Source organism: Pongo pygmaeus, chromosome 4, assembly GCF_028885625.2.
Source record: "Pongo pygmaeus isolate AG05252 chromosome 4, NHGRI_mPonPyg2-v2.0_pri, whole genome shotgun sequence".
NCBI lineage: Eukaryota > Metazoa > Chordata > Mammalia > Primates > Hominidae > Pongo > Pongo pygmaeus.
In genome coordinates this window covers 8581667-8603663 of record NC_072377.2, presented here as the reverse complement: position 1 = coordinate 8603663, position 21997 = coordinate 8581667, and the positions used below count along the sequence as shown (strand labels likewise).

Sequence of the window (21997 nt, the reverse complement as noted above, 5' to 3'; positions counted from 1 at the left end):
CAGCTAATTTTTTTATAAAAATATTTTTCATTAATAATAACTGGAGTAATTTTGTACATAAGTAACACCACAATCAGAAATGTACAAAATTACTCTGATTAAAATTTTTTTCATTAATAAAACTCATAGTAATTTTGTACATAACATCACAATCATAAATTGCAAAAATAATATTTTGAAATAATAATTGTATATAATAAATAAGTAATAATACTTTATTAATGTGATACCTTGATAGAGCATAAGATTTCGATGGCTAAATTTTTCTGAAAATACTTCTACTAAGCCATTAATTTATGCACTTAGCAACTTTATTTTCTATTGATATAATTATAAACAATGTCATTTGCTCTTGGGAAATGTAAAATCACAAATAATTTTTATTATATTAAATTTTGAGTAGACTCAAAATCCTGATCCAACTGTTCCTGAAGAGTATTAAATTGGCTGTGACAACAATAGGATAAATACCTAACGAGGCCTTTTGAAAAATAAATTTCAGTGCATCTAAAGATGATGATTCTTGTGGAACAATTTTATGAAAAGGCTTAACTCTTCATATACATCAACTTTGAGTCTGAATTTAATCTTAAATTTAAATGTACACAGTCATATTTTAATGATTTCTCTGCCAGTTCCTGTAACTTTTGAAGGCAGTACAAGAAACCCAGAGTGGATTCACAAGTGGTCCTCATTTCAAAGTGCCTTTTCATGCAGTAATCACTCTATCTTTGATAAGGAGGTAATTAATTTTAAAATTATCTTTCTCATTAATAATCGGTTCATCCAAAGCTTCATATGAATACAGGGTTTTTTATCATCACGTGCGATGATCTTTAAATATAATTTCTACTTCTAAGGTTGTAGGTATTTAATTTGTAGTTTTGTGGCAGTTTTTCAAGTAAGAGACTGTAACTCCTTGAAGATCTCTGGGACCTCCCTGACAGGCTTTAATGACAGTGTTCATGTGTATGCTCTTATTTTGAAATAAGAATAAATATTTTGAAATTGAATAAAATAATTTATTTTTACAAAATAGTGTACAACAATTTTGTAAAAATGTCCTCCCAGAGGTCCAGAAGTTTCCATACAGCACCCAGAGTGCAGCATGTTATCTGAGGGGAGGCTGCAGGCAGGGGTTCCAAGACATACAGGCCAGCTGGTCACCCACAGCAGGTCCCAGCCTTGTCCCCACCCAGGCCCCTCTTCTCTCCCTCGCTGGCACTGCTGGCATGAATGCTCCTGCTTCTGCTGCCACCTCACAGGCACATGCACATGCCTTTTTGTGCTTATCTCTTTGTTCAGCTAATTGTCACTCTATTCCGTTTCTCCTCTTTCTAGGCACTATGGGTTTGAAGGCGCTGTCTCTGAGTCCTGAAACTGAGGGGTTAATCTGATCAGGTCTGCCTGCCTTGATTGCTTTTGGTCACTTACCTTGTGTTATCTTTATTATTGTTTTCCTTTTTTCCACGCAGCCAAAGGCTGCGGTAGCAGAAGGTTTCGCGACTGAACGCTCAAACTTAACCTTCACTGGACACTTTACAGATAACATTCAAAGGTCACCATGGTAACGGTTGCTTCAGTTGTTTTTGAGAAACTTAAGCCAGCTTCCCTCAGTTCAAACTGGTTGAGACCATGAACCCTTCAACTGAGCCTGTGCAAGTGCCGTACAGCACTTGGACCTTCCATATTTTACCCCAAACTACCAGTGGCATTTTGATGTTGGAGGGCTAAAAGATCCATCCTTAGATTATGGTGACACTACTGTTTTCTGTACATATGTCTTGTGAAGTCCCATGAAGCCTAACTGCGTTTATGCAGAATGAACTTGTTATTCATTTTTCACCTTAGAACACCCTACTTTCCTAACTCATAAATATCCATAAGCCTTATCTTCAGGGAGGAGGATTTGAGACCTGTTCTCCTGCCTCCTTGCTCTGTGGCCTTGTGAATACATCTATTCTCTTTTGCAAAGCCCATGTCACAGTGATTGATTTACTGTGTGCAGGCAGAATGAACCTGGACATGGCCAATAACAGTACGTTCTGCTCAAGTGCCCCTAAAGTGAAAGTTGGGTTATCATTATCTCAGCGGAGATGTGAGGAGCCTACAGACTGACAACAAAGGTCTCCCCAGCTTTGTGGCCCTATCCTTAAAGGAAAGGAAACTGAGTTCATCAGATCATTTCCCTCCATTCCCCACTGGAACCCTAGCAGTCTGTGGTCAGCCCCAGTACTATTATTCAAACCTTGTTATTCTCACATTTTTCTTCCCAAGGGTGGTCAGGCGTCCCGCCTATTCAAGAGTGATGGGTGTGTGAGCCCGAATCTCATTCCCTTTCTCTCCAGCCCATGTACCCCATGCTCCTAGCACACACAGTTTCCACCATGCCCTAACCAACTGAGGCTCGGGGCACCTTGATAATTTGCACACGCTGTTCCAGCTGCCCAGAGGACCCATCCCCTACTCCTTCACAACACCCTAGTAACTCCTAAAGATCCAGAATGAATCCCATCTCCTTTATGTCTCAAGCCCTTTAGTCTCTTTACTGTCTGTCTCTCATGGCATTTGCAAAGGTTAGGTTAGATCGTGAGCCACACTCCCTACAATTATTTCTTCACATGTCTTCCACTTTCAAACTATCTATAAATCTGTAATGATTTTGACAAAGAATACAAATGTTCCTTTCATATTTTACTCAAAATATTCTCTGCCAGTGACCAGCTTTAGCATGGATTGTTTTTCTCCCCTACCCCATCTTGCCATAATACACCCCCTAATTAAATCTGACAACATTATTTTGCTTCTATAATTTTGTCACAGCTCTTATTCTTCTCCTTCATTCTCCTTACTGCAATAAACTAGCATAGCATCTTTAGATTTTCATAAAGACTTCAATTTTATTTTCTGCAAATAAATATGTTTCAGAAGAAATCTGAGCATCTACAAACCCCAAATTGGAGCTCGAATTAGGTAATAAAAAGTATTTAAGTTTAGAAAGAGAAGAACAAAGGAAAAGCGAGACGTATGTTTATGTCTATTCACGTGTCTGTGTGTGTGTGCGTGTATAAATCAAATACATTGGTCAGCAGACCACCCCCGTATCAGCTAGGATCCAGGCAGTGAAGCAAACACTACTCTAGTTTTTCCAAATATAGGGAGTTTAACATAAAGATCTGTTACATAGGTGATGGGAAGATGAGAAGGCAGGCAGGTTAGCATGGCAGTTTAACTGCATGAAGGAGCTACTGTCCCAACAGTAGGAAGCAGTAGAATTTCAAGTAACCAAATACAAGAGGCATTTTGATGGGGCTAGCATTTTATACTGGGGACTGCCTAGTAAAAGTTGGAACCATGGAGCTCAGGGCTTTCTAGGAACCTGAGCAGCAAGGAGATGTGGCTGCTACTGGAAACACTCACCAAGGCAGAGAGAGAGGGGGAGATACCCTGGCATCCCTTCCCTTCTGTCCTTCTGTCTCCTGCCTGTACCTTTCATTGGTCAGACTGAAAGGGAAGCCAGGTAATAGGGGAACAGAGTGGGCTGGAATCAGACCCCTGTGATAAAATCATGCAACCAACACAGTAGGACAAGCACTGATGTGCACATCCCTATGGAAGCATAGTGGACTCAGGTGCACAAGCAAGCCTGCTTCCTGTCACTACAAAAAAGATGACGAGGCCAGGTGCAGTGGCTCACACCTATAATCCCAGCACTTTGGGAGGCCTAGGTGGGAGGATCACAAGGTCAGGAGTTCAAGACCAGCCTGTCCAACATGGTGAAACCCTGTCTCTACTAAAAATACAAAAATTAGCTGGGTGCAGTGACATGCACCTGTAATCCCAGCTACTTGGGAGGCCGAGGCAGCAATATTGCTTGAACCTGGGAGGTGGAGGTTGCAGTGAGGCAAGATTGCACCACTGTACTCCATCCTGGGTGACAGAACAAGACTGTCTTGAAAAAAAAAAAAAAAAAGATGATGAAAGTCTGTAGCAAAGCACAAAACTATCACTCCCTTCCCTGCATGTTACAGTTTATTGAAGTGATATACTCTCTCTCTCTTTTTTTTTTTTTTTTTTGAGATGGAGTCTTGCTCTGTCACCCAGGTTGGAGTGTAGGGGCGCCATCTTGGCTCACTGCAACCTCCGCCTCTCAGGTTCAAGCGATTCACCTGCCTCAGCCTCCCAAGGTGATATACTCTTATCTTATGAGTTTCACAATATTTTAAGGAAAAGGATTGTGCTATGGACTAAATTATGTCACCCTAACATTTCTATTTGAAGTCTTAACCCCCAGTACTCCAGAATGTGACTGCATTTGGCAACAGGGTCTTTAGAAAGGTAATCAGGTTCAAATTAGGTCAACAGTGTAAGCCCTAATTCAGTACGACTTGTGATCTTACAAGAAGGGGAAATTGGGACACAGACGTGCATAGTGGGAAAACCAGGTGAAGACACAGTTTAAACTACCCAGTCTGTGATATTTTGTTGTGGCAACCCTAGCAGACTAATACAGACTCTTTTTTTTTTTTTTTCCGCTTGGTTTATGTTTCCATACCACCCACGTCTTTCCACAGGACTGAGATATGATTGCAGCAATTGTTATGTACCCACAGACACATCTGAGTAGCAAGTGTTTTATTATACGTAGAATCCCCCTTCCTTGAGATAATCAAAGCTTTACTTCTCCATGCTGACAAATTCACTTCTGACAAAGTGCCCAGAACATCTAAAATTCCGATGAAGCCTGCTATGTTGGAGCACAGGAATGTGCCTAGAACATCTGAAATTCAGATGAAACCTGCTAATCTCACAGTGCTACATTGGAGGAGAGGAATGTGATCCCAGAGATGGGAGGCCAGTGGCTGCAGTTACACATGCCTTAATGAGGAAATTGGAGATGGGACAGTTTCCAGGGTCTATCTTTGTATTCTCTAATCATCCCTGTGCCTCGTTTCTGCTGCCCTGTGTCCTCCTGGATCGTCCTCTTTGGAACATTCTTCCTCAGCTTAATTCCAAAGAGTACTCCACAAAACCACCTTTTCTGTCTAGTTTTATAAAACCTTTTCAATTTGAATCCAAGGGCTTGGATACTATGTGCTTTTTCAATGTGATTCCAAGAGTGTGGATACTATGTGATTCCAAGGGTATGGATACTGTGTTAATTTATAACAGACGAATAAAGATGGATAAAAGATGGTATAACATTACTACATGAACAAGTTCACAGCCCTGGATGAGCAAGTAGCCTCTCTGCTATATTTGGGGTTCACAAATCTTGGGGAAGACCCTAAAATGAATAAGGAACTTGCTGGGAGCAAATCCTGTAAATCTTTGCTTCCCTAACCTTTGTCATTAAAATGTGCCTTCTGGTGGTAGGTTATTGATGTTTGCATGCCTGACCCCACAGGCAGCAATCACAATGCACATAAATATAGGTCGGTCAATAAGAAGAGCCTTTCGAACAATTAGGTTTGCAGGTCTGAGGTCTGTTGGGATATCAGAATCTTTAAGAGCACATAATTTCATTGTTCGCTCAAAGCGGTAAACAGACACAAGAAAAGTTATGAATCTAAAAAATAAAAATATCAAATGACGAACAATGGATTCAGCGACCTTATTTAGACACAGTGAGTTGATTTAAAGGCATTTGTGCATCAGTCTATCTTCTAATCTGGTGGGAAAATGGCATCTCTATAACGAATTGGGTAGCATTAATTTTTTCAGGATTTTCTAATGAAATTTTTCAAGAACACAGCAAACTGAAAGAAGTTTACAATGAGTCTGAAAATATCCACCACCTAGATTTTGTCATTATTTTATTATACTTGATTTATCAAATCTATACATCCATTTATCATTTAATCCATTTTTAGAAATGCTTTCAAGTATATTGCAGACATCAGTACACAACTTTTCAAATGCTTAAGTATGCATACATTAGCGTGATTTCAATATTTCTTTATAGATTTGTATTAAAATGTATACACAATGAAATGCATAAGTAGTAAGCGTAGATTTACTGAGTTTTTTTCAAATACATACACCATAACCTAAACCCCTATCAAAATATAGAATATTACGCTTAGCACAGAAAGTTTCTTTATGCCACTTCCAGTACTACCCCCCCACTACACCCAAATTGGCAGCCATTGTTCGGATTTGTTTTTTCAATAGAGATCAGTTTTGCCTGTTTAAAATTTTGTGTAAACGAAATGGAGCCATATGTTCTCACATGTGTGAGGCTTTTTGTTCAGCATGCTTTTGTAATGCCTCCATGTTCTTGCATTCACCAAACATTTGTTACTTTTTTATTGTAGTGTTCCATTGTGGGAATATTCCAATTTGTTTGTTCATTCATTATTGAAGATACCTGGGATGTCGTCCAGTTTTTAACTATTATAAATAGACCTGCTATGAACATTTTGGAAAAACCTTTTTGTGAACTTGTTTTCAGTTCTCTTGAGTAAATAATTAGGAGTTGAATTTCGGGTCATAGGAAAGATATATTTGGCTTTATACAAAATTGTTATGTTACTTTATGTAGAAATTTATATATGTATGTGTGTTATAACTCAAATTGTTTCAGCTTTGGCCATTGAGAGCTCTTTTACATGGCATCTGTACCTCTTGACATACATACGATACGATGATAGCTGTAGGTTTTATGTAGGTGATCTCTATCTGGGTGAGGAAGTTTTAGGCCTAGGTTGCTGAGATATTTTTTATCATGAAAGGTGTTGCATTTTGTCAAATGCTTTTTCTCCATCAATCGATATGATTGTATGGCATTTCTTCTTTACACTATTAACTTGGAAAATTATATTGATTGTTTTTTTTTTTTTTTTTTTTGAATACCAGATGAGATTTTCATCCCTAGGAATAAATCCCCATTTGGTGAAAATATATATATATATGTGTGTGTGTGTGTGTGTGTGTGTGTGTGTGTGTGTATGTATATATAATATTAACCAACATATTTTGGTTAATATTTTGTTCAGGATATTGGTGCTTATGTTCTTGAGGAATATTCCTCTATAATTTTCTTTCTTTTTTTTATAAGTAATGTCTTTTCCTGATTTTGTATCAGGGAAATAGCAAACTCCAAAATGATTTTAGAAATATGTCTTCTATTTCAGAAAGAGACTATGTAGAATTGTTATTTATTCTCTAAAGTTTGGTAGACTCCACCAGTGAAACTATCTAAGCCTGAAGTTTTTTTCTTGGAAGGTTTTTAAATAATAGTTCAATTTTCTTTATAGTAGGACTATTCAGATTATCTCTTCTATCTTGGACCAGTGTTGGTAGTTTGTACTGTTCAAGTAGTGTCCATTTTATCTAAGTTGTCAAATGTAAGTGCATAGAGTTGTTTGTAGCTCTGATTATTTACTATCTGTGATACCAGTAGTGATATCCCCTCTTCATTTCAGATTTCTGTAAGATGGATGTTCTCTTTTTATTTATTTATCAGGCTTGCAAGAAGTTTATCTGTTTCATTGATCATTTTGAAAGACCACTTTGAGTCTATTAATCTTTCTCTATTTTCTTATTTTAATTTTTATCATTTTTTGCTGTATATTTTTATTTTATTCTTTCTTCCTGATTTTGGTTTATTTTGCTCTTGCTCTTCTTTTCTAGTAAGTTAAAGTGCTTTCCTTCAGACCGTTCTTCATTTCTAAGCCTTATGACCTTCCTTTTCAGCAGAACTTATTTGCATTCTACGTACTGTGATATGTTGCGCTTTCATTGTCATTCAGTTCAATGTGTTTGTATATTTCCTTTGAGACTTCCTCTTTGATCCATGTGTTATTAGACATATGCTAATTAATTTCCAAGTATTTGATGTAATACTTGAAAAAATGGGAAGATTATGAATAACTGGAACCTCATTTTTTGTTATTGAGTTCTAATTTATTTACATTATAGTTAGAGAGTATACTTTTATTATTTATAAAATTTTAAACATATTTAAGTTTGTTTTATGAACTGATAATGTCTATATTGGTGAATATCCCTGGGGCACTTAAAAAGAAAGTATATTCTGCTTTGGTTGGCTGAAGAGTTCTGTAAATATTAATCAGATTCTGTTTATTGGTATTATTGTTCAGTTCTTCTGTGTATTTTATGATTTTCTGCCCATCATTTATTTTAATTACTGAGAGGAGGGTTATTGATGTGCCCAATTATAATCGTGAATTTACCTATTTCTCCTTTCAGATTTATTAGTTTTATTTTATTTTTTGACAAATTATGATCATATATAATTATGGATACATAGTGATGTTATAATGATATATGTATACCATGTGGAATGCTTGAATCAAGCTAATTAACATATCCCTCATCTTAAATACTTATCATTTATTCTTCCTGTCTAGTTGCAATTTCATATCCTGTGATCAAAATCTCTGCATTCTTCTCCTCACCTCTCAGCCTCTGGTAACCGTCATTCTACTCTCTGAGTCCATGAGTTTTTAACTCCTAGAAGCAGAGTGTTCTTTCTTTACATATTCTGTGCCTCTGTTATTTTGTGCATATGCTTGTAGGATTGTTCTGTCTTCTTGGTGAATAGCACTTTTATTATTATTTAATGTTATTTTTTCTGGAATATTTTCCCTGAAGTCTAGTTGATCTGACATTAATATAATAACTTCAGCTTTTGTTTGATTTATGTTTGCATGGCATATATTTTTCCATTCTTCCCCTTTTACTTACACGTATCTTTATATTGGAAGTGAGCTCCTTGCAGATAGTATATAGTTGGTTTATTAATTTGTTAAGTTTATTCTAACAATCTGTGTGCTTGATATGCTAGCATTTGATCTACTATTATATTATTGGTTTGCATCATTGACTTTTAATTAGATTTAGTTGGTATATATAGAAGCTATAATATTAGAATTATGTTTGAAATAGTGAAGGAGTATCTCCTTTTATGAATCTTGAAATACATATTTTTGAAGTAGTACAATTGCTTAGAGTATTAAGTACAGTTTTTCTAAAATATGGAAAGAGCTTTGTAGACTGTTAATGAATACAGGGTTTCCTTTGTGATAATGAAAATATCTGAAAGTAGATTTTTGTGAGAATTGCACAAATTTGTGTATTACAAATCAGTAAATTGTGTATTTTAAATAAGTGAATTATATGGTGTATTAATTATATCTCAATAACACTGTTAAAATTCAAAGGTAAAAACAAACAGAAAACTGGTAGATCAATTTGCTCTCACTTTTTACTAATTTTAGTGATGAAATTGGCCCCACAGAAAGCCTTACCCTTGATTTAAAAATGATCTTTAATAAAATAAGTTGTCTTACAATTTTCACAAATTGATAGCTCCAAAAAGCATTCATCCTAGATTCAGTGATAGCAGTGGATTTTTAGTCTTTGGATATTTTCATAACATTTTCATTTGAATTTCTTCTCTGTATAAGTAGTGAAAGAGCAAAGAGCATTTGATAATATAGAAAGGTAAGGATGTAAGAATATACAACTATTACTTAGCTGAAATGTATTGGACTCTTCTCCCAAAATACTTCACAGGCAACTTAGACTGAATGTGTCCAACATATCATAATCCAAAGCAGTAGCAATTTCTACAACCATTTTCTTCCTTATCTCTGTGAGCAGTACCCACTTGTTCAACATTGAACCTTGTATCATCCCTGAGTCCTCTCTCTCACCCCAGCAATGGAATATGTTTCTGAATTCTCTCTTGAACCATTTCCTTCTAGCTCAAGTTTATGGTAACTTCATTTATCCTCTGACTACTGAGTGCTCTCTAGCTGGGAACAAGGCTGTTAGCAAAACCCTGTCTCCTGCAAGCTGAGACCACTCACACTGGCCACTCCTTCCCTTCCAAGCCATGACAGGCAATTCCTTGACACCAGACATTTTCCACAATCAGCTTTTCTTCTTCGAATATTTCCATATCTTCCTGACAAATTTCATTTCTATTTACAACCCCAGATAAAATCTTGCCATCTCTCTGAAGCCCTACATGGCCAGCTGGGCTCACCCAGCTCTCAGCCTCAGACATGTTTCATGTTATATTGCACTGACCTCAGCTATTTTTTAAAATGTTCCCATCTCTTCCACTAAACAGTGAGGTTGTTGTGGGCGTGCTTTATGTCTTACTCATCTTTGAATGTCTACTGTTTAGATCACCTTTTGCCAGTTGCTGGCCCTAGTAAATATGTGTCAGATTTAAGTTAATTTGATTTTGTATCCATAAGCTTTTCTTAACCATGAAGCCACTGAGGGAGGGATTTTTTCCTAAACATTTTGAATCTCTAAGATTAGTATATGTTACCTGATATAAAATAGTTTCTTAAAATGTTTAGTGTATAAATTGACTAATAAAAATTGAAAAGTATCTAATATAATTAAAGGAACACTAAATTAACATAGGGATACCTGAATTTAAGTACCATAACCTATGACTATATAAGTTTTCAAAAAGCCACTTTTTCTTATAGGCAGTCTACTGTGTGTTAGCTGAGTAGATTCTAGAATTCAACTCTCAGGCTACAGCTCTGACTCTTCCACTTAACAGCTATGTGACCTTAGGAAATAGCTTAATATAATAGATATTCCCACACTTTGCTTATTTCTGGTTCTGTATTTTGGTCACACACATGTCTACAATCCTTAGCCCTCATGCAGTTAGCCAAAGACTTAAGATTAGCACTGTCTGGCCAAAAGGCTGCAAATAGAAGCTTCTCTCTCTTGGTTCAAAACATTTAAGAATTGGTTCATGACATATACACCATGGAATACTATGCAGCCATAAAAAAGAATGAGTTCATGTCCTTTGCAGGGACATGGATTAATCTGGAAACCATCATTCTCAGCGAACTAACACAGGAACAGAAACTCAAACACCACATGTTCTCACACATAAGTGGGAGTTGAACAATGAGAACACATGGACACAGGGAGGGGAACATCACACACCAGGGCCTGTCTGGGGGGTGGGGAGCAAGGGGAGGGAGAGCATTTGGACAAATAGCTAATGCATGTGGTGCTTAAAACCTAGATGACAGGTTGACAGGTGCAGCAAACCACCATGGTACATGTATACCTATGTAACAAACCTGCACGTTCAGCACATGTATCCCAGAACTTAAAGCAAAATGAGAATAAAAAAAAAATCGGTGCATGACACTCTAGCTCTCACCCGGCCACAGTGACAAAAAAGTCATGACATAAAAATTGCATAGACAATTTACACAAATCATAAGTGTACCACTTTCTAAATTATCAAAAAATAAACACAATTTGATAACCATCACTCAGATGAAAAGTAATAGAATATTACCAGAATTTTATCTAACCAAAAAACCCTCATCACCGGTTCCCAATTTCTATTATTACTTTTCTCATCCTTGAGTTAATGTCTCAGCTTCTAACACCATGGATTCTTTCAGCCTACTCACCTCCTGAATGGTGAGCTGTGCTCTTCTATGGATGTCTTTTTTCACTCAGTGTCATATTGGTTAGATGCATGTATGTTGATTTATGCAGAAGTAATTCACTCATCTTCATTGATGTAGGGTATGCCGTTTTATAAAACATCAGAATTTATATATCCACTCAACAGTTAATGGACTTTTTAGATGTTTGTAGTTTGAGAAATGTGGCTGTCCTCTGAAATGGTTACTGCCTTCAGGTCCTTGATGCCTCCAGGTCAGAAGCCATCCTCAGTACCTTATCGGGTGGTCCTGCGCATCAGAACAAGCAGGAAAGAAGGGTCATAGAGTGGTTGCTAGCTAGACAGAGCTCACAGTCTTTTATAACCTAATTTCAGAATGGCATTCCATCCCTTTTGCGGTGCTCTGCGTACTGGCTCCAGCCCATGCTCAAGGGGAGTGGACTGCGCAGTGTTTAACCACGAGAATGTGGGGATGATGGGAGCCACGCCAAAGGTATCCATCACATCATTGGTAGATTGTGGGTCCAAGCATGGAAGCCACCAAATACAAGCTGTGCTATAATGTGCATACCACTAAGAAAGTAAAACTGCCACCAGCTATATTTTAAGACACAGTTGACTGTAAGGTCATTCACATTTTTCATGTTAAAATTGGATGAAAATACGTATTTGTGATTCAGTGAAATACGGTACTCAGATATTTCAATGATCATCTCAACAGCTCCTTAGGAAGCAAGTGTTTCATTTCCTTGTTCTGCTAATGGTGGCACTTTTAATCATGTAAATCAGGAGTGTTAATCTGAAATTCCTGTGATGTGCTGATAAGTTCAATGAATTACTTATTAAGACACCACCCCATGCAACTGGACATCAGTTCAATATCAATTTATTTAAAAATAACCATGCAAAGGAACTAAACTAGGTTAACACTTTCCTGATGGATCACAGATTGGTCTAACGAAGCACGCAAAGTCACTAATTTCTTATGGTACCAAACTTGATTCCATTTACCAGGATATCAATCTCTCTGCCAAAAGACATGGGAAGTGCCTGTGTGTATGTGCACGTGTGTGCACGTGTATGTTGTCTTTAACAAATGAAGCATAGAAGTATTGTAATAATTTTAGAATGGGAAATAAAAATGATATTCAGATAATGTTATGGGAAAAAGTAGGAGTAAAAATATACTCTATATTAGGCATTCATCAGGAACTTTTACCGTTACCACGCTAAATTTTTCAATAGAAAAGTGAGAAACTGCTTTACTAAATTGTTGTATATCCATATAACAGAATACTATGCAGCCATTTAAAATACTGTTGCAAAATAATGTTTGATAATGTAGAAGGAAATGCTCCTCATGTGGTATTGACTGAAAAAAATGTGAATTGCACAAAATATTCACATTTAAAATATATAACTTTTATATAGGCATAAAAAGAGGAGAGAGATATATATAAAATATTAATATTGATTATACCTATTTTCAGGATTATGGTTAATTTGTCTTCTATTTTGGACATAGAAAAACATTTAATATATATTTTTGTTTGTAACTTCAAAAAATGAAGCAGCTTACAAATAAGGCACATTAGCAATGGTCCATAAATGATGAAAACAGCCAACAAGATTAATATATAAAAAGCAAATCAGTGTTCATAGTTCATTTGCTATTTTAATTTTTAAAAAGGAATGGTCTCCTTATTTGAAATAACAAAGTAATATAAAAATTATGAATAAATTTCATTTAGATGTATCCTTCAAATTTAGATATTTTCCTATTATGGAATCCTATTAAGCAAAAATCAAGTATTTTCTATGTAATTCAGATTTTGCATTGTTTTTATATTTTGAGGTATGCTTTTTGTTATATCTAGAAATTCAATTTAGTTTAGAATTTATGCACAAATGATATGAATCAGCTATTCATAGAAGAGGAAACTTTCATGTTGAATTAATATATATGCAAGTATCTCCAACTTTTATAGCTGCAAATTCAATTGAGTAACAATTCCTTATCCATTATGTTGGCAACATTTTAAAGGTATAATTGTGTCAAGCATTGATGAGGATGCAGAGAAATGTTTTTCAGTGATCATAAGTAGGAATGTAAATGGTACTACCACTTAACATGTAAAAATGTCTGGTAAAGTTTAAATGTACATTTTCCTCTAGCCATTCTCTACAGAACATAAATTCTGTACACAGGCACACAAATACACTCACAAAGACATTCATTAAAATATTATTTATAAAATCTCAAAAGGGAAGCAATCTAAATGTCTATGAATGTATTATTGAATTAAGATCTGTTCATATATTATAATACCATACTGTAGTTAAAATAAATTAACCAGTTCTAAAGGTATTAACAAAAAAAGTCTAAATATTTTATTATAATATAAAGATTACAGATTCTCAGTTAAAGATGACTGAAGGAACAAAGAAAACGAGGAGAAAATTGTCAGTAAAACACTTAAAAAAAAATAAGGTTGGACTTGGGAAACGTGGGTTTCCAGATTTAAAGGCATCACTGACTGCTGAACATAATGGATGAAACAGAGCCATATCGAGGGATGGCATCATAAATTTTCGGAACACTGAATATAACAAACAGAAAATGCAGCAAGCTTCTTAAGAGGAAAACAGGTTTTATGTAAAGGATTGAGGCCAAGTGCGGTGGCTCAGCACTGTGGAAGGCCGAGGTGGAAGGATTACTTGAGGCCAGGAGTTCAAGACCAGCCGAGGCAACATAGTGAGACCCCCCATCTCTACAAAAACTGTAGAGCGTGGTGATTCGTATGTGTAGTCCAAGCTACTTAGGAGCCTGAAGTGGGAGCATCACTTGAGCCCAGCAGTTTGAGGCTGCAGTGAGCTGTGATCACAGCACTGAACTTTAGTCTGGCAGCAGAGGGAGACCCTGTCTCTAAAAAAAAAAGAAAATGATTTCCACCTTAGAATTCTAAAGCAAGTCAAACTACAAATAAAACGCAAGGGTAGAAAAAAGACATTTCAAACATATATGTTCTCAACAATTTTACAACCTGTGCACCCTATCTCAGGAAGCTACTAGAAAACATGACCAACAAAATCCAAGGAATAATCCAAGAAAGAAAGAAATAAAAGATAAGGAAATTCAGGAAATTTGACATCCACCATTCAAAGAGATAAAAGGATTTCCAAGATGATAGTAAAGCTGGGGTCCGAGGTTGGGGGGCGGCCAGAGGGCCGAGAGAGAAATCATTCCAGGCAGCTCAGAGCAGCCAGAAGGCTGGGAGGAATTCACACCAGGCTGTGAGAGTGAGGGTGTGATGGAGCATCCTGAGACAAAAGTTACATAGTGGAAGGAGAGGCTGGCACTGAAACAGTGACAGAGGAATACCAGTAAGAAAGATAAACTCATTATAATAAACTATGCAAACACATATGAAGAACATGTATATAGTAATAATGTAAATATTAAATATTGATCTAAACAAAATTATGATGCAAGTATATTTGGAAGATTAAACAAAGGAGAATTGGAAAAAAGAAGAGGTCAGGGAAGAAAGATTCATATGAGGGGGGTAAATTCCCACCTTTAATTGTAGGGAGTAAACAGATTACAGCTAAAACTGAAAAATTAAGAAGCAACAATATAAAATAATTATTAATGATGTGGAAATAAACCCCAAAATAATCAATGAAAAAATTTGAATATATTTTCCTTTAGGGAGAAGAAATGAAGTATACGTTGTGATGAATTACTGAACTCTATAATAATTTTAAATATTAAAAGCAAATTTTAATATTTGAAATGAATTTTAATAAACACATATAAAACAAAATTTAAAATGAACTTTAGATATTAGAATACATTTTAAATTAATACAAGTAAAAATAAAAATATGTGTAATGATTGTATGCACAAATTTTAGTAATTAAAAATAAATTATGAGAATGATCTAGCCTGCAGGTGCACACTTACACATGCGCACACACATAGATATGCCTGGTGGCATGCCATAAAGGCTAAAGCACAGGAAGAAAAGGGGAAAAGCAGCTCCACAAGAGTCGTGGGTAGTGGGCAGGCAGGGGAACATTGAGATGGGGAGAAAGGTGCATTCTATGTCTTTCCCAACTGGACTGGTTTTACAACAATTTTATAACCCGTGCCCTTGATCAGAGCATAGATAAATGACAGCAAGTTTGAAGCCATCTCTGGACACCGCTGAGCAGCCTGTGTCTGCCCATCTGAACGCCATGGCTGGGGAGGATCTAGGGCTGTCTCTAGAACACAGGAGGTCTCTTTCCTATCCGAGCTTGGCAATTTGGACACACACCTTCCCCTCAAAGATCTGTCAACTGTGTGGTGTACTTTCAGTTCTGTCTTGAGAAAGTCGGAGTTCTTGGGCAAATTGAGAGCATACCTCTTTAGCTACAACGGCCTGAGCTGGACCTTTAGCCTCCATCCTCATGGCTACAGGGTATAGCCGTGACCCACGCGGACGTTTATTTTCTGCTTACTGCTGCAACTCTAACTTACAGGCTGACTTCCCAGGTACCTCTTTTCTTTAACCAGGGACTTCACCCAAACTCTAACATGAAGTACATATGGAAAAATGCCCACAGTGTTCGTCAATGCCTCCAACAAGCTCCCTGTTACTCTGATAAATAGAAGTATAGTATGTGTAGCCAAAATACTAATAGCAAAATAATATCAGTATTCAGTATCCCCTCCTATACTTGGTTGATTGTCCCAGTCATCCAACATGACCATCCTTTCCCAGACCCTTTTCCAGAATATCACCTGGCCACATACACCTGCACTGCAGTGATAAGAATAATTGGCTTTTACAGATTTAAATTTTGAAAAATTTGTATATAAATATTCCTATAAAAATCAATACGTCTACAAGCCAAGCCCCAAGTCAACATGACTTTTTACACTTACACGTTTGTAACTATGTATTGTGGATGTTGGCATGGGTGACCATGGCTAAGCCATCCCTTTACAAAATGATGCTCTCCCCAGAAAGCATTAATATTGTAACAGATCTTTGCATTCTGTCTTATTGCATGTGTAGCATTTTCAGTCTTGACATCTGAACCACATTTTAGGGAGGCAGGCTGATATGGCGTACACAGGGTGATCACAAAACAATCTCCTCCTCTAGATGAGATTACATTAATTTAAAAAAAATACTCTAAGGAGAAAGCATTTGCTTGGAAGAAGACAACACAGAAAAACCCTTACGTGTGCTCAGATTGGTAGAACCGTATGACTGAAGGCAGATTTATTTCTCAGACACTGCTCCTCTGCTCTCCAGCAGGGCAGGGAGCTGCTCAGGTGAATGGTGCTCCTCACCTCCAAGGAGTGGCTCAGGGCTGCAGTCTGAGAGGTAGGGCAAGGCCCTTCTCCTCTGGCCATATGAGGGAGGCACTAGGACAGCATGTCCACCACTTAGAAGTAATGCCTGGGAGAAAGGATTCTCAGAGATCCCTAGTCCATTTCAATGTGACCTTTAGGCACATAGAAGTGTACAGGACTTAGGGGCATTTTAGATGATGGATCTCTACTAAACTAAGAACATCTGGATTTTCTTGTTTACTGACCACTAAAGAGCAATCAGACGACAGATGTTCTGAGAAACTGCCAACCTGGACCGAATCAAATTGATGACTTGTAGAGGGAGAATCAATGTCCATTTTCTAACCTCCTGGGCCAACTAGGATTCCTCAGCACAATTGCTTTTCTTTTTCTTAAAGCACAAATTTAACTCATTATGGGCATGTTGTTGTTTGACTAAAATCTGAGTAGGGAAAATTTACTTTGAGAACACTAGTTGCCTTAATATTTTAATAAGCTTTTGAATTTCCAGTTCAGGTTAAAGAAAACAAGAACAGTTTTTGTGACAAGCAACTACCTCAATTTATGCAGTTTCCAAATATAAAGTAAGACCAATTTATATTGTATATAAGTATACAAGAAAATAAATTCCCTAAACCCAAAGAATTGTGTGTGTATATATATATATATATATACACACACACATACATATACATGCACAAATATTTTTTAAAGCAAATAGAAAAATTCTGAAAATTAGAACTAATTAATTTCATTATTTATTCAGAAAATACACTGAGAAACCTGAATCCAAAATAAAAAAACAACCCTGCTTCTGTTCTAGATGGAGTTATGCGCATGAATAGGAGTCAGGCTTCCTGAACTGCAAGAAGACCTCATTTCCTTTATCTCACCCACTGCAGGTCAAGGTCTGTCTAAGAACTGTGGAATTACAGCCCCTACCTCAACTCCACCTCAGTCCCAACTATTAATCAGAGGAGGTCAGAACTCCATATCTAGAGTGGTTATATATTTTATCTTCAATTCAAATTACCCCCTGTTTAACCTAAACAAAACTTCCCTCTAATATCAACAAATTTCATCTCTTTTCTTGTTATAAAACAATATGAGTAAACTAGAATGAAAAGAGACATGTAAGTAGTTTTTGATAATTAATAAGATAGCGTATTTTAAAAATAATAGAATTCAACAAATAGCTAGGAAAAAACCACACATGCTAGGATCAATATTAATGGGTTTGTATGATTTACCAAGCCAGAGAAGTTTAATTAAATTAAAGATGAAAGTGATGAGAAGCTGCATACTTTTATATTCTATTTTTATTGCACCTTATTAAGGAAACATGGACAATTCAAATGCGGAATATGAACTTTTCAAATTTTATAATGAGGTTGCAAATCAAAATGATGTATTTAATAAAATTTCCTATTAAATTTTCAGTTTTTCAAAGAGCTCCTTTCTTTTGTAATGCATCTATTGTCAGTAAAATTAACCAAAGCTCAGCAGAAAATCAAAATAACTTTTTTCATGATTAATGTTAAGACACTATGATGCCAGAGCAGGTTTCACAGAGATGCAATATCCATTCAGTATCCAACACAGGTACATCCCTGAGCTGAATAGACCCTGAGTCCATATACATTGATGTAGGTCACATTTATGTTGGCCTTCAAAGGGATTTCTGAGATTAATTTGTTAGCAGTTGTAGACTACAAAAAGTTTTTGTTCTTTTCTCACACTTTATGGATTTTAAAACTCAGGAAAAAAATCAGAGTGAAAGCCTGTGACATAACAAATTCAGTATGGAGCGAAACAGTGCAAAATAGTATCCAATAAATTTTCCTACACTCTTCATACTACACACCCTAACTCTTAGACCACCCTTGTGGAAAGTCTACTTAGTTCTAAGACAAATGTCCAATACAAACATCCTGAACCACTTTGCATGCCAAAAAGACTATCCATTAGGGTGACTTTTAACAGTGGATGAAGAAGACCAGTGGTCCCTCGACATGTGTGACAACCCCCATATAATTTAACATCATAATCAATGGTGGTATTGTGTCTACATCTGACATTCAGCCTGTTTTTCCAAAATTTCTTTTTTATATCATTGACAAAGTTTATGACTTCAATCAGCAAGGATTCCTATAAATTCACTGGAGGTATAAGAAATCATTTTGAACACATCATGGAGGAATGGCTCCATCTGACCCTCCAGCTACTTCCTCCTCCCTGCTTCATGTCTGGGTTCATTCCCTGCTTCATAGGATTGGGGGCATTGTCTGAATGGAGGGAATTCTTTATGCCTTAGTGTATAGTTAGGATCCTCACATACTAAGACTTATAAAGGATTATACTCAAACTTCAAAGTGCAATTCCAGTGGCTCTAGCAGTGGAAAGGGGCCTTACAAATACAAAATCTAATGTTTAAAAAGACAGTTTGAAAACCTGTCAGTGTTAGCACAGACAAAAGAGTCCTATCTCAGATGAAGTGAGAGTAGAAATTAAGACTAAATGTGATGCTTTGGAATGACGAAGGGAGTGCTGGGACTTTGTGGCAGACTCTGACAACCACAGAAACAATATGAATAAGATTACAGCTAATGGTTTATTCTGTCATATTCTAAAGGTTAAAATATGACTCAGTGCCATTGACTCTCAGCAGCGATCTTTCAACCGATAAAGTTCATCATACTCACTTACGAAGAAAATGTATAATAATGACACCTCTACACTTTTGTATTTAAATCTATTATTGCCTGGCCTTAAATCCTTAAATTCACAAAATAGACGTCTCTTTCATTGGAAATTTGACAAATTGAGAATGGTGTTAATAAAGACATATCTATTTTCCAGATGTATTTAAATTATATTTTCATTTCGTATCAGAAAAACGACCCTCAAACTGTGTTTCTCCTCCACTCTCACCACACAACAATCACCCCAGGAGACTTCTGTGACCAAATGCATGCAGATTCTCCCCCGCCGCCAAGTGACTGGGTGTCCCCCAATTCAATTCCAACACTGTCCACCTAGAGAGAGTGTCCCATCCTGCAAGTTGAAGGCTCAGTCCTCAAGACTGTTCCTTTCTTCCTCCTAGTTGTAAGTTTGGGCCTCTGAAACTTGTGACCAACTAGTTTCAAGTTGAGGTCACCAAGACGCCCTCTTTGGGTTTGATTAATTTGCTAGAGTGGCTCACAGAATTCAGAGAAACACTTAACGTTTACCAGCAAAGAAGGGTCTTTGAAAGGATATAAGTAATCAGCCAGATGAAGAGATACATAGGTGTGAGGTCTGGAAGGGTCCTAAATGCAGGACCTTCTGTCCCCATGGAGTTGGGGTGCGCCACCCTCACAGCATGCGGATGACTTCTTCACCTTCCTGTCGGCCTCCACATGTCCAGCTCTTCAAAAGCCCTCTCAACCCAGTACTTTTGGGTTTTTATGGAAGCTTTGTGACATCAGCATTCCTTCCCCAAGTATAGGGTACAGGGCAGAGCCCTCTCAGGGAAATTTCTTAAGATCCATAATCAGAAAGGTGAGAGAAGATTAAAGTCCTGCCTTAGGGTAGGAGAAAGAAGGCAGTAGAGAGATTCAGTTTCCCAAGCTCTGCTCCTGCGAACTAACACACCCAATATAATAATAAAATATTTTAACAAGAGCTAGGGGAGTTATGAGCTAGGAACTAAGGACAAAAACATATATATATATATATAAAATAACACATCTTTCTTGTTTTTAATAAGTCAAATTTTTAGAATTTAGACTTATGGGAAAAAAATTTTCTTGAGCCAATTGTTTTTTCTTTCAAATGAAAATTGAGCTTTTGCACTGAATATATTGGCTCCTGAGATTGAGAGAGAAAAATGTAGATCCATAATTCTTTGTCTTTTGTCAGAGAGGGTCAATAATAAATATGTCAGTCATTTGGGATACAGAAGTCAGTCCACGGAAAAAAGTGGGGGGAAAGCATTTAGGCCCAGCAGCCTCCACAGCCAGTCCTTGGGCACCCTACACAGGAAGCCAGTCTCCATCCCTCCCACCAACCAGGACAGGTCAGACAGCATGCGACCTGTGAATAAATAAATGAGTGCTGAAATGAAGAAACAGTAATGACAATTCTTGGATAACAAATAAATTCCTTTTGGTTAGTTCTTAGAAAAAGATTATCTGAAGAAGACTCCTAAACCAAAAGTCACATAGGAAAATCCATCCTCAAATAGAACTTTAATCAATCATATCTCAAAAAAAATGTGAATTTTTGGAGTAATTCGTGGCATCTGGCTTTTATATTTGATTCTGAATAATGCATTTGATTTTTAAATACTGAGTCTGTAATTCATGCTTTCTCTTTCATCAAGTTTGAAAGCCAGTAAATGAATATTTTCCTTAAACCTACTGTCATCTAGATAATGATAGTCACTGTTGTCATGGTCCAATCTCATTTTAAACTCCTTTCTGTTTTGAGGAAGAAGGACCCAGGTCCCTGGGGCATTCTGAGGGTCTCCGAGTTGGGCAAATTTGAGGGTCCTGGCCTTGCAATCCCTGAAAGAGAAAAGCCCAGAACATGACACACAGTTCTCAAGCAGCTCTCACACAGCAGCAGCTGGAGTTCCTAGTTTTAGAGTAAGAGTCTAGGTTCTGAGTGTTCTGGCTCTTCCTGAAGTCTGGGGTGACCCTGTAGCTCAGCGTATTGAACAAGTAACTTGAAGTAATGGCTCTTATTCCTCAGAAGCTAAACAGTACAGTCTGCCATGGTTTACAACTCTCCAAGTTCCCTTACATTGACATCAAAATCCCCTTTCTGTGTGTTTTATCAATGTGGATCTCTCCTCTGCTGCAGCCTCCCAGGTGGATGTATTGCACAGTATCTGGCTGAATAGCCTCCAAGAGGATTGGGGAAATAAATGCTCAGAAGTTTTACTATCTTTGCAGGATTCTTCCAAGTGGCTCACTTCATCTCTGGATTCAGAGAAGAGGTCCCCAGTCACTTGTGTACGATGCAAAGCTGCCAATAATTTGGTCAGATTAGACTTGGCAAGATCACAGATCTGAATGCAAACAGATGGAAGCCTGGATCCACAGCACCAATTTCTAGAGGGATGTGGGGTAATCAGGCAGCAGGAAGAGGGGAGAGATAGCTGCGCTCCCTTCCTTATCCTGCAGACCCTACTCTTGTACCCCAGGACACTTCCCTTCCCAAGGCGCCCT

At 37.1% G+C, this 21997-nt stretch overlaps 1 long non-coding RNA gene across 2 annotated transcripts in view; it reads right to left on the bottom strand.

The window, feature by feature from the left end:
• Positions 1–20160, bottom strand: part of LOC134739575 (uncharacterized) — a 36564-nt gene extending 16404 nt beyond the window's left edge. The window contains exons 1-3 of one of the 2 annotated variants that reach the window (XR_010126360.1): positions 20015–20160; positions 16671–16890; positions 11439–11723 (exon numbers count right to left, since the gene is read on the bottom strand). This is a non-coding gene — a long non-coding RNA (uncharacterized LOC134739575). The remainder of the gene's footprint in view (positions 1–11438; positions 11724–16670; positions 16891–20014) is intronic. The other variant, XR_010126361.1, reaches the window with a different exon arrangement.
• Between the last annotated feature and the right edge of the window lie 1837 nt (positions 20161–21997).